This window comes from Galeopterus variegatus, unplaced genomic scaffold (genome assembly GCF_000696425.1).
Source record: "Galeopterus variegatus unplaced genomic scaffold, G_variegatus-3.0.2 Scaffold6820, whole genome shotgun sequence".
NCBI lineage: Eukaryota > Metazoa > Chordata > Mammalia > Dermoptera > Cynocephalidae > Galeopterus > Galeopterus variegatus.
This window is the reverse complement of record NW_007732931.1, coordinates 1-8,595: the sequence shown is the minus strand read 5'-3', so window position 1 is coordinate 8,595 and position 8,595 is coordinate 1.

The window sequence follows — 8,595 nt, the reverse complement described above, 5'->3', positions numbered from 1 at the left end:
CTGCATGTGTCTCTCCCTGGATCTAGGTAGCCGTGTGGGCTGCTCACATAGCTCCCACCCCCATGGAGGGATAGCATAATTCCCCCTGTGGGTTGGGCCAGTGGGTCATGGGTAAGCACTCACTCACCTCCTTCCTTGTACTGCATCCTTGTGTTAATGCAGTTGAGTGATTGGTGGCCTGCCTGTACAGCAGCACTGGTTGCTGCAGCGATGGCAGGTGCTGCTGTGATGGCAGGTTGCCCTTGTAGCATCAGTGACTGTGGTAGTCGTTGTGGCAAGCTCACTGCATGGCAGTGGTGTCTCCAGTGGAGGTGGGCTGCTCATGCAATGATGCTGGCTACCTGGCAGCACTGGTAGTAGTGGTGACTGTGGTAGTGGTGGTTGCAGTAGCTGCCCTCTCTGCTGCAGTGTTCACAGTGGCTGCTCACACAGCTACAATGTGTACCATGGCAGTGGGGTTCCCAAGAAGCTGTGACAGTGGCTTCTATGTGTCGGCAGTGTCCATGGCAGCAGTGGGGTTTTTGTGTGGTAGCAGCAGCAGCAGCAGCAGTGGTGTCCACAGTGATAGCAGAGTTCTTGTGTGGCAGCAGTGGTGTCTGTGGTAGTAGTAGAGTTTCCATGTGGTGGCAACAGTGGCTGCAGCAGCCTCTCACATGTCTGTGGTGCCTACAGCAGCAGCAGGGTTAGCAGTGGCTGCAGTGGTGGCTACAGTGGCCTCCCATGTGTCTGTGGTGGCTGCAGTGGCAATGGGGTTACTTTGCAGGGATAGTAATTGTAAGAGTGGTTGCAGTGACCTCCTTCATATCTGTGGTGTCCACAGTGGCACTGGGGTTCCTATGTGGCCAGGTGGCAGTGGCTATAGCAGCCTACTGAGGCTGTTGTCTGATGGGGCATCTATGGGACTGCTGCTCTGCAAGAAGCTGCTTTGCAATGGGTGATGGTTTTTGGACTGGACAATGGCTCCAGTGACTGCAGTGGCAGTGGCAGTGGGCCTGTTTCAATCTTCTTCTGCCAGGAGGAGTATGCCCTGGTCTCCTCTAGCTTGCCATCTTCCTGGAAGTGGTCCTGTTTTCCATCTCTGATTTTATTTGAGTCTTCTCTCTCTTTTTTTTTTCTTGGTTAGTCTAGCCAAAGAGTTGTCAGTTTTGTTTATCTTTTCAAAAAACCAACTCATGATTTCATAAACCTTTTTATTTTTTAATATATATTTTATAAATTTTAATATATATATATATATTTTATATATTATATAATATAATAATATATAATATAATATATAATATAATATATATTTTATATATTTTATATATTATATAATATAATAATATATAATATAATATATATTTTATATATTTTAATATATATATATATATATTAGCTTCTTTTTCATTTATTTCTGCTCTAAGTTTTATTATTTCTTTACTTCCTCCAATTTTAGTTTTGATTTGTTTTTGTTCCTTTAGGTGCATCATTAGTTTGTTTGTTAGAAATTTTTCTTCTTTTTTGATGTAGGCATTTATTGCTATAAACTTTCCTCTTAGAATTGCTTTTGCCATATCTCATAATTTTGGTATAATGTTTTTCCATTCTCATTGTCTCAAGGAATTTATAAATTTCTCTTTTAACTTCTTTATTGACCCATTTGTTATTAGAAGCATGTTGTTTAATTTCCATGTATTTACAAAGTTTCTAAAGTTTTTCTTGTTGATTTCTGGTTATGTATCATTGTGGTCAGAAAAAATATTTGATGTAATCTCTGTCTTTTAATATATGTGTAAACTTGTTTTGTGGCCTAACATATAATCTATACTGGGGAATTTTCCACATGTTGTTGAGAAGAATGTGTATTCTGTAGCTGATGGATAGAATGGTTTGTAAATGTCTGTAATGTCTATTTGGTCCATGGTGCAGTTTAAGTCATATATTTCTTTGTTTATCATTTGTCTAGAAAATCTACTCATTGTTGAAAGCAGAGAATTGTAGTCCCCTACTATTATTGAATTACAGTCTATCTCTCCCCTTAGGTCTAATAATATTTTCTATACATATCTGAGTGCTCTGGTGTTAGGGGCACATACATTTAAAATTGTTAACCCTCTTGTTGAATCAATCCCTTTATCTTTATATAATAATCTTGTCTTTTTTTTCTTTTTACAGTTTTTGATTTAAAGTCTATTTTATCTGATATATGTATGGCTACTCTCACTCACTTTTGGTTTCCATTTGCATGGAATATCTTTTCCCAGCCCTCATTTTCAGTCTATGTTTGCCATTAATAGTTAAGAGAGTCTCTTGTGGGCAGAATATAATTGGGTCTTGGTTTTTCATCCATTCAGCCACCTTATATCTATTAATTGGACAGTTTAATCCATTTACACTAAAGGCTATTATTGATATGTGAGAACTTATTTCTGCCATTTTGTTAATTGCTTTCTGGTTGTTTTGGAGATCCTTAGTTCCTTTCTTTTTCTCTTGTTTGTTATTTACCTCTGTAAACTGGTGATTTTCTGTGGTGCTAAGCTTTGTTTTCTTTCTCATTTGTGTATCTGCTATAATTTCTTTTTTTGTGGCTACCTTGGGGCTAACATAGTCTTGTAGTTATAATAGACTATTAAGCTGATAATAATTTAACTTTGGTCACATGAAAATACTGTAGACTTCCTCTCCCTCCCCCCTTTATATTTTTGTTGCCTTAATTTACATTTGTATCTATTGTATTTTTCTTAGCCACTAATTATAGCTGTTGTTTTTTGACCATTTTGAATTTAAACATTCATACCAGAGGATTGAAGGATTCACTTAGCACCATTACCTCACTGGGGAATTATGAGTTTAAATTATCAATTTACCTCTACTGGTAAGCTATGTACTTTTTAGTGTTTTTATAATAGTAATTATTGTCTATTCATTTCCAGTTGTAGCACTCACCTCAGCATTTCTTGTAAAGTTGGTCTAGTGGTAATGAATTCCCTCAGCTTTTGCTTATCTGGGAAGGTCTTTATTTCTCCTTCGTTTTCGATGAGTAGTTTTGCTGCATAAAGTATGCTTGGCTGATAGTTGATTTCTTTCAATGCTTTGGATATAACATCCCATTCTCTCCTGGCCTGGAAAGTTTCTTTTGAGAAATCAGCTGATAGTCTAATGGGGATTCCCTTACATGTGACTTCAGACTTTTCTTTTGCAGCTTTTAGAATTCTCTGTCATTGACTTTTGACAGTTTTATTATAATTTGTCTTAGAGAAGATCTTTTCACATTGAGTCTAACTGATGGTCTTTGAGCTTCCTGAATCTGAATGTCCATATCATTTCTAATATTTGGAAAGTTTTCAGCTATTACTTCATTAAACAGGGTTTCTGTGCCTTTCTCCTTCATTCTACCTCTGGAACACCTATTATTTGAACATTTGTTTGCTAAATGGTGTCCCTTACATCTTGCAGGCTTTTTTCATTCTTTTAAATTATTATTATTATTATTTTTATTCTGACTAGGTTTTCAAAAGATCTGTCTTCAAGTTCAGAAATTCTCTCTTCTGCTTGATCTGTTCTGTTGCTAAAGCTCAATTTTTTAATTTCATTCATTAAATTCTTCAGCTTCAAGGGTTTTTTTAATGATACCTGTCTCTTTGTTATATTTCTCATTCAGATCATGAATTGTTTTCCTGATTTCATTGAATTGTTTGTCTGTGTTCGTATTAGTCTGTTTTCTGTCACTGATAACAGAATACCTGAAATTGGCTGATTTATAAAGAAACAAAATTTATTTCTCACAGTTTTAGAGGCTGGGAAGTTCACAGTCCAGGAGATGCTTCTGGTGAGGGCCTTCGCTGAGTGGGAACTCTGTACAGAGTCCTGTGGTGATGCAGGGTATCACATGGCAAGAATGACAAGAGCTCTCTCCTGTGTTCTCCTTATAAAGCCACCAGTCCACACCATGATAACTCATTACTCCGTGAATGGATTAATACATTGATGAGAGCAGTCTTCATGATCCAATCATGTCTTAAACAACCCACCTTTCAAATACAATAATTGGATTTCCCACCCTCTTACAGTATTACAATGGGGATCAATTTTCCAACACATGAACTTTTGGGGTACACAATCAACCCATACAAGTATTCTTTTGTATCTCATTGAATTTCTTTAATATTGTTATTTGAAATTCCTTTATAGAAATTTCATAACTGTCCTCTTTAGTAGGTTACTGGGCACTTATTGTGTTCCTTTGGGGACATGATATTTCCCTGCCTTTTCATATTTCTTATGTCCCTATGTTGATATCTGTGAATCTAATGGAGTAAATGTTTTTCCCAATTTTTTTTTTTCCCCTTTTTTCGTGTCCGGCAATGGATCGCAACCCTCAGTGTCGCGCCCGTACTGGACCGGGGACCGGCAACGGGATCGCAAACCTCGGTGCTGCGCCCGCACCTCGCTCAGCCAGTGAGCGGTAACCGGTCTGCACGTGGGATCCGAACCCTCAGCGGGAGCGCCGCCGCGCTCTCAAGCGGCGCACTGTAGCAGTGCGCCACCGGGCTGGCCGTTTTTCCCAATTTTATGGAGATTATGTAGTAATGAATTTTTCCTGTAGATGTCCTAGGGTGACTCTTTGAAATATTACTTTGGCTTTGGTTTTGAGTAGACTTAGTAACGTAGTCTCTGTACAGATTCTTTAGTTGTAATCCTCTTCAGCATTGTCTGCAAGTGCCTCAGTGGCCTACACTGCAGGAGTTTGTGCCAGTACTGGTGCTTTTCTGCTGGGGGTGGAGACTCTAGGCTGCTTTTGGGGCCAGGTGTGTGGGGGCACAGAGGACCAACAAGTTGTTTGTTGGTCTCTCTGAGGTGCAGAGTCACTGCTCAACTTGCCATTAGGCCAGGCTTGGGTACACAGCTCTGAGTCTGTCTCTCCCAGGGGTTGGTGTGCTTCTTGACTAGTTTTTAGGCTGGAAGTAGGTGAGCATGGCAAGGGGTTCAGGGGTCAAGCAGCTCTACCAAGGCCTGTCAGAGAGGCAAAACTGTTGCATGGCCAGGAGTTGGTATGCATGAGTACTGGAGGACCAGGTGGCTCTATGGAGGACTGCTGGAGGAAGTGAAGCCACTGTTTGATCTGTTGTCAAGAAGAGAGCAGGTGTGCCCTAGTGCAGCAGGTCCAGGCAGCTTTGTGGAGGGCTTCCTGATTAGCTGTTGAGCTCGAGCAAGCATGCATGGGTGACTAGGATCCAACAGCTCTTTGGAAGCCATCGGGGGAGGTGGAATTGCCCCCTGAGGGAGCAGTGGTGCAGAGGTGCAGCTGGGCATGTCAGCTCTGTAGAGGGCTGCTGGATCAGCTGTTAAGCCTGGAGCAAGCCTGCGTGGGTGTAGCAGGGTCCAGCAGCACTGTAGAAACCTGCCAGGGAGAGGTAGAGCCACTGCCTGATCCATTGTTGGGCAAGGAGCGGGCATGCCTGAGTACAGCAGGGTCTGACAGCTCTGTGGAGTCTGCCAGATCAGTTGTTGAGCCTGAAGCAACCCTACAAGGGTGCAGCAGGGCCTAGCAGCTCTGTGGAGGCCTACCAGGGGTGGCAGAGCTGCCACCTGAGGATGCACAGGTGCAGCAGAGCCCAGCAGCTCTTTAGAGAGCCATCAGGGGAGGCAGAGTTACTGCTAGACTGGCTGTTGGACCACCCTGGGCACCTGTGGGCCCAGAAGGCCAGTGGCCTGTGCAAGGCGGATACTCACAATTGTGTCGGACTGACCTCTGATTGGCAGCTTTTCCACTGGGCAGGTCTGCCTTTCCTCCTGGTGGGGAGTAACTCATGCGTTCAGATGCTGGGACCTCAGTCATTCCATCTGGCCTAGGCACCAGGCAGCTGAGGTTGTGATCCTGCAGGTGTCTGTGTGAATGTGGTTGAATGAAGACAGGGCCTCAGGGGTGAGGGAGTCAGTTTCCCGTGGCCCCCAGGGCAAGACACACTATAGCAATGGCTTTGGCTTCAAGATGGCACTGTGCTGTAGCTGCTTAGGTTGGGAGGGTGGGGGGTGCTCTATTTGGGCTTCTACTATGAGGCTGTGCAGCTGCACACACTTCCAACTACTCTCCCTCGTGGGTTTGGAGCCTGTGAGGACTCAGGGGACTCTCTTGTGGCAAGGATTGCTAGCATTTGTGGTGGCAGTGGAAACAGCTGGGGTTTTCTAGCTTACCCTGCTTGAATATGAGTCAGTCCCTGTGAGGAGACAGGGTGGCAGAGGCAGGATGACTTGCACTTCTCTCTATGGTGCTATCCTAGTCTTCCATGCTCCCCAGGGATTTCGTCACTCCCCTGGTGCTCTGCAACATATTTGTTCAGTCATTCCGGTTGAAATATAGTTGTTTATTTGTGTGTTGGGGGAGGATGAGCACCAGACAACTCCAGTAGGTCATCTTGCTCCATCCTCTTAATGTATCTTATATATCAAGCCTATTGCCTGTGACATTTGTTCTCCTTTTCTTCCCCCTCTTTGAGTACTGTAAAATCATTTTTTAAAACTCTCTGTGTGGCAATAAAATGTGATTTATGAAATTATACTTTGAACATCTCCTTATTCTAATCATGCAAAACACTCTCCCAAACAGAAGGAATTGCTCCCTTATCTGTGTTCTCTTTGCACTTGTACTTATATTATCCTCATATTTTGGAAAGGTTTTCTTTTGCATGTTGGTGTCACTTTCCCGCCTGTGAGCTCTTTAGGAAGGGGAGCGTGTGTGTGCCAGTTTTGTAGCCAGTGTCCAGCACGTCATATGTTAGTACATCATGTGGGCTCCATAAATGTAGGCTGACTTTAATTAAATCAAATCTGGTCCTCTGAGAGAAAGGAAATACTGAAAGAATTTTAACTTGCCTATATATACAGAATAATTAGAGAGACCAACAGAGTGTTTAGCATAACACTATTTACTGTAGAGTTGTATGTCTTTGCTGTATCTCTGTTTGCAAATGGTATAATAATATGTAGATAAATTCATACACTATTAAAACACAAATAATATAATCCCTTAGTAAGGCAAAGAACATAGGTGCTGATGCTTAAAATTTTCTTTGCGTTCCGGGCTTTGCTAAGAAAATTATATTTATATTAAAATGCTAAATTGAAATTGCCTGAGTACTCAGTTATTGGGAAAATCTGGTAAAATATAGAGTTATGTAAATAGACATAGGAAATTGACCAAACTTAAAGGATGAGCAAAATAGAATCAACTCAAACTTACTGCCCTCACATGCTACCAATGTCCTTGCTTTGCTTCCCCAGGGAATTTTTTTGTTCCTGAAGATATCCTGGGACCAAGTAAAAGATGATCTATTTCAAAATGAGATGCCCTATATTTGGAGTACTGCCCTTAATTTTTTCTTTTGCCTATAATGATCTATTGTCCTGGATACCAAAAATAGTATTAGGCAGGGATTATTTAAAGCTCTTCATCAGAAGACAGTACTGCAGTCTGCTGAACTTCTTAGAACAAAAGAAGTAAGTTTCATTACAGAGAACTTTGGAATTTTTGGAATTGTCTACAGCAGTGAAGCCATGTATTGTGTTGCCAATATTTTTCTTTTTCTTAATTTTTATTTTCTCAGAGCTGGAGAAAGCCCTAAAGACTAGGCAGGGTAGAAATAAAAGTTTATTTAGTTTATTAGTTTAATAAAAAGTAATTGGGAGGCATATTTGGGAAAACCCACCTCAAAGAAAACCAAACCAAAACAAAAAACCTATAAGCAACAATGATGTTTGTTTAAGTTGGATGATGCTGGGGCACCAGAAAGGGTTACTGCTTTTTGCTAGAATATTGTTTAACAGGAGCCCTGATCCTTACTTCTTTACTGAGTCTCAGGAAGCTATAATGGTCTTCAACTATTTGAAGGGTGTATTAGTTTCCTATGGCTACTGTAAAAAATTCCCACAAACTTAGTAGCTTAAAACAATTTATTTTCATAGGATTCTGGAGGTCAGAAGTCTGAGAACAGATTTGCTGGGCTAAGGTCATGGTGTCAGCAAGGTTTGTTCCTTCTGGAGGCTCTGAAGAAAGAGCCCATTACCTTGCCTTTTCCAGCTTCTAGTGGCCACCAGCATTCCTTGGCCTGTGGCTCCTTCCTCTATCATCAAAGCATGTCACTTCAGTCTCTGCTTTGATCATCACATCACTTTCTCTTCTGTAATCAAATTTCCCTCTGTCTCCTCTTCTGATCACATTTGTGATTACATTTAGGGCCTACTTGGGTAATCCAGGATAATCTCCTGATTTCAAGATTCTTAATCAGATTTGCAAAGTTATTTTTGCCATATAAGGTAACATTCACGGATTCTGGGGATTAAGATGTGAATATCTATTTAAGGGCCTTTATTCAGCCTACCACAAAGGTTTAGCAAATAGAAGAGGAATTAGCCTTGTTTTGTGTTGCCCCGAATATAACTAGCTGCAACAAGATGGATTTTTGAAATTTGAAAGGAAGTGTTTTGTATTATTAGCACTATTCATTAGTAGAGAGGACTCCCTTTGGTCTGTGAGAAGATGTGAAACCGGAATTGTAACTATACAGTATAATATAAAAATTAAGATATTCCAAAGTGAAGTACTAGGAAAAAAAA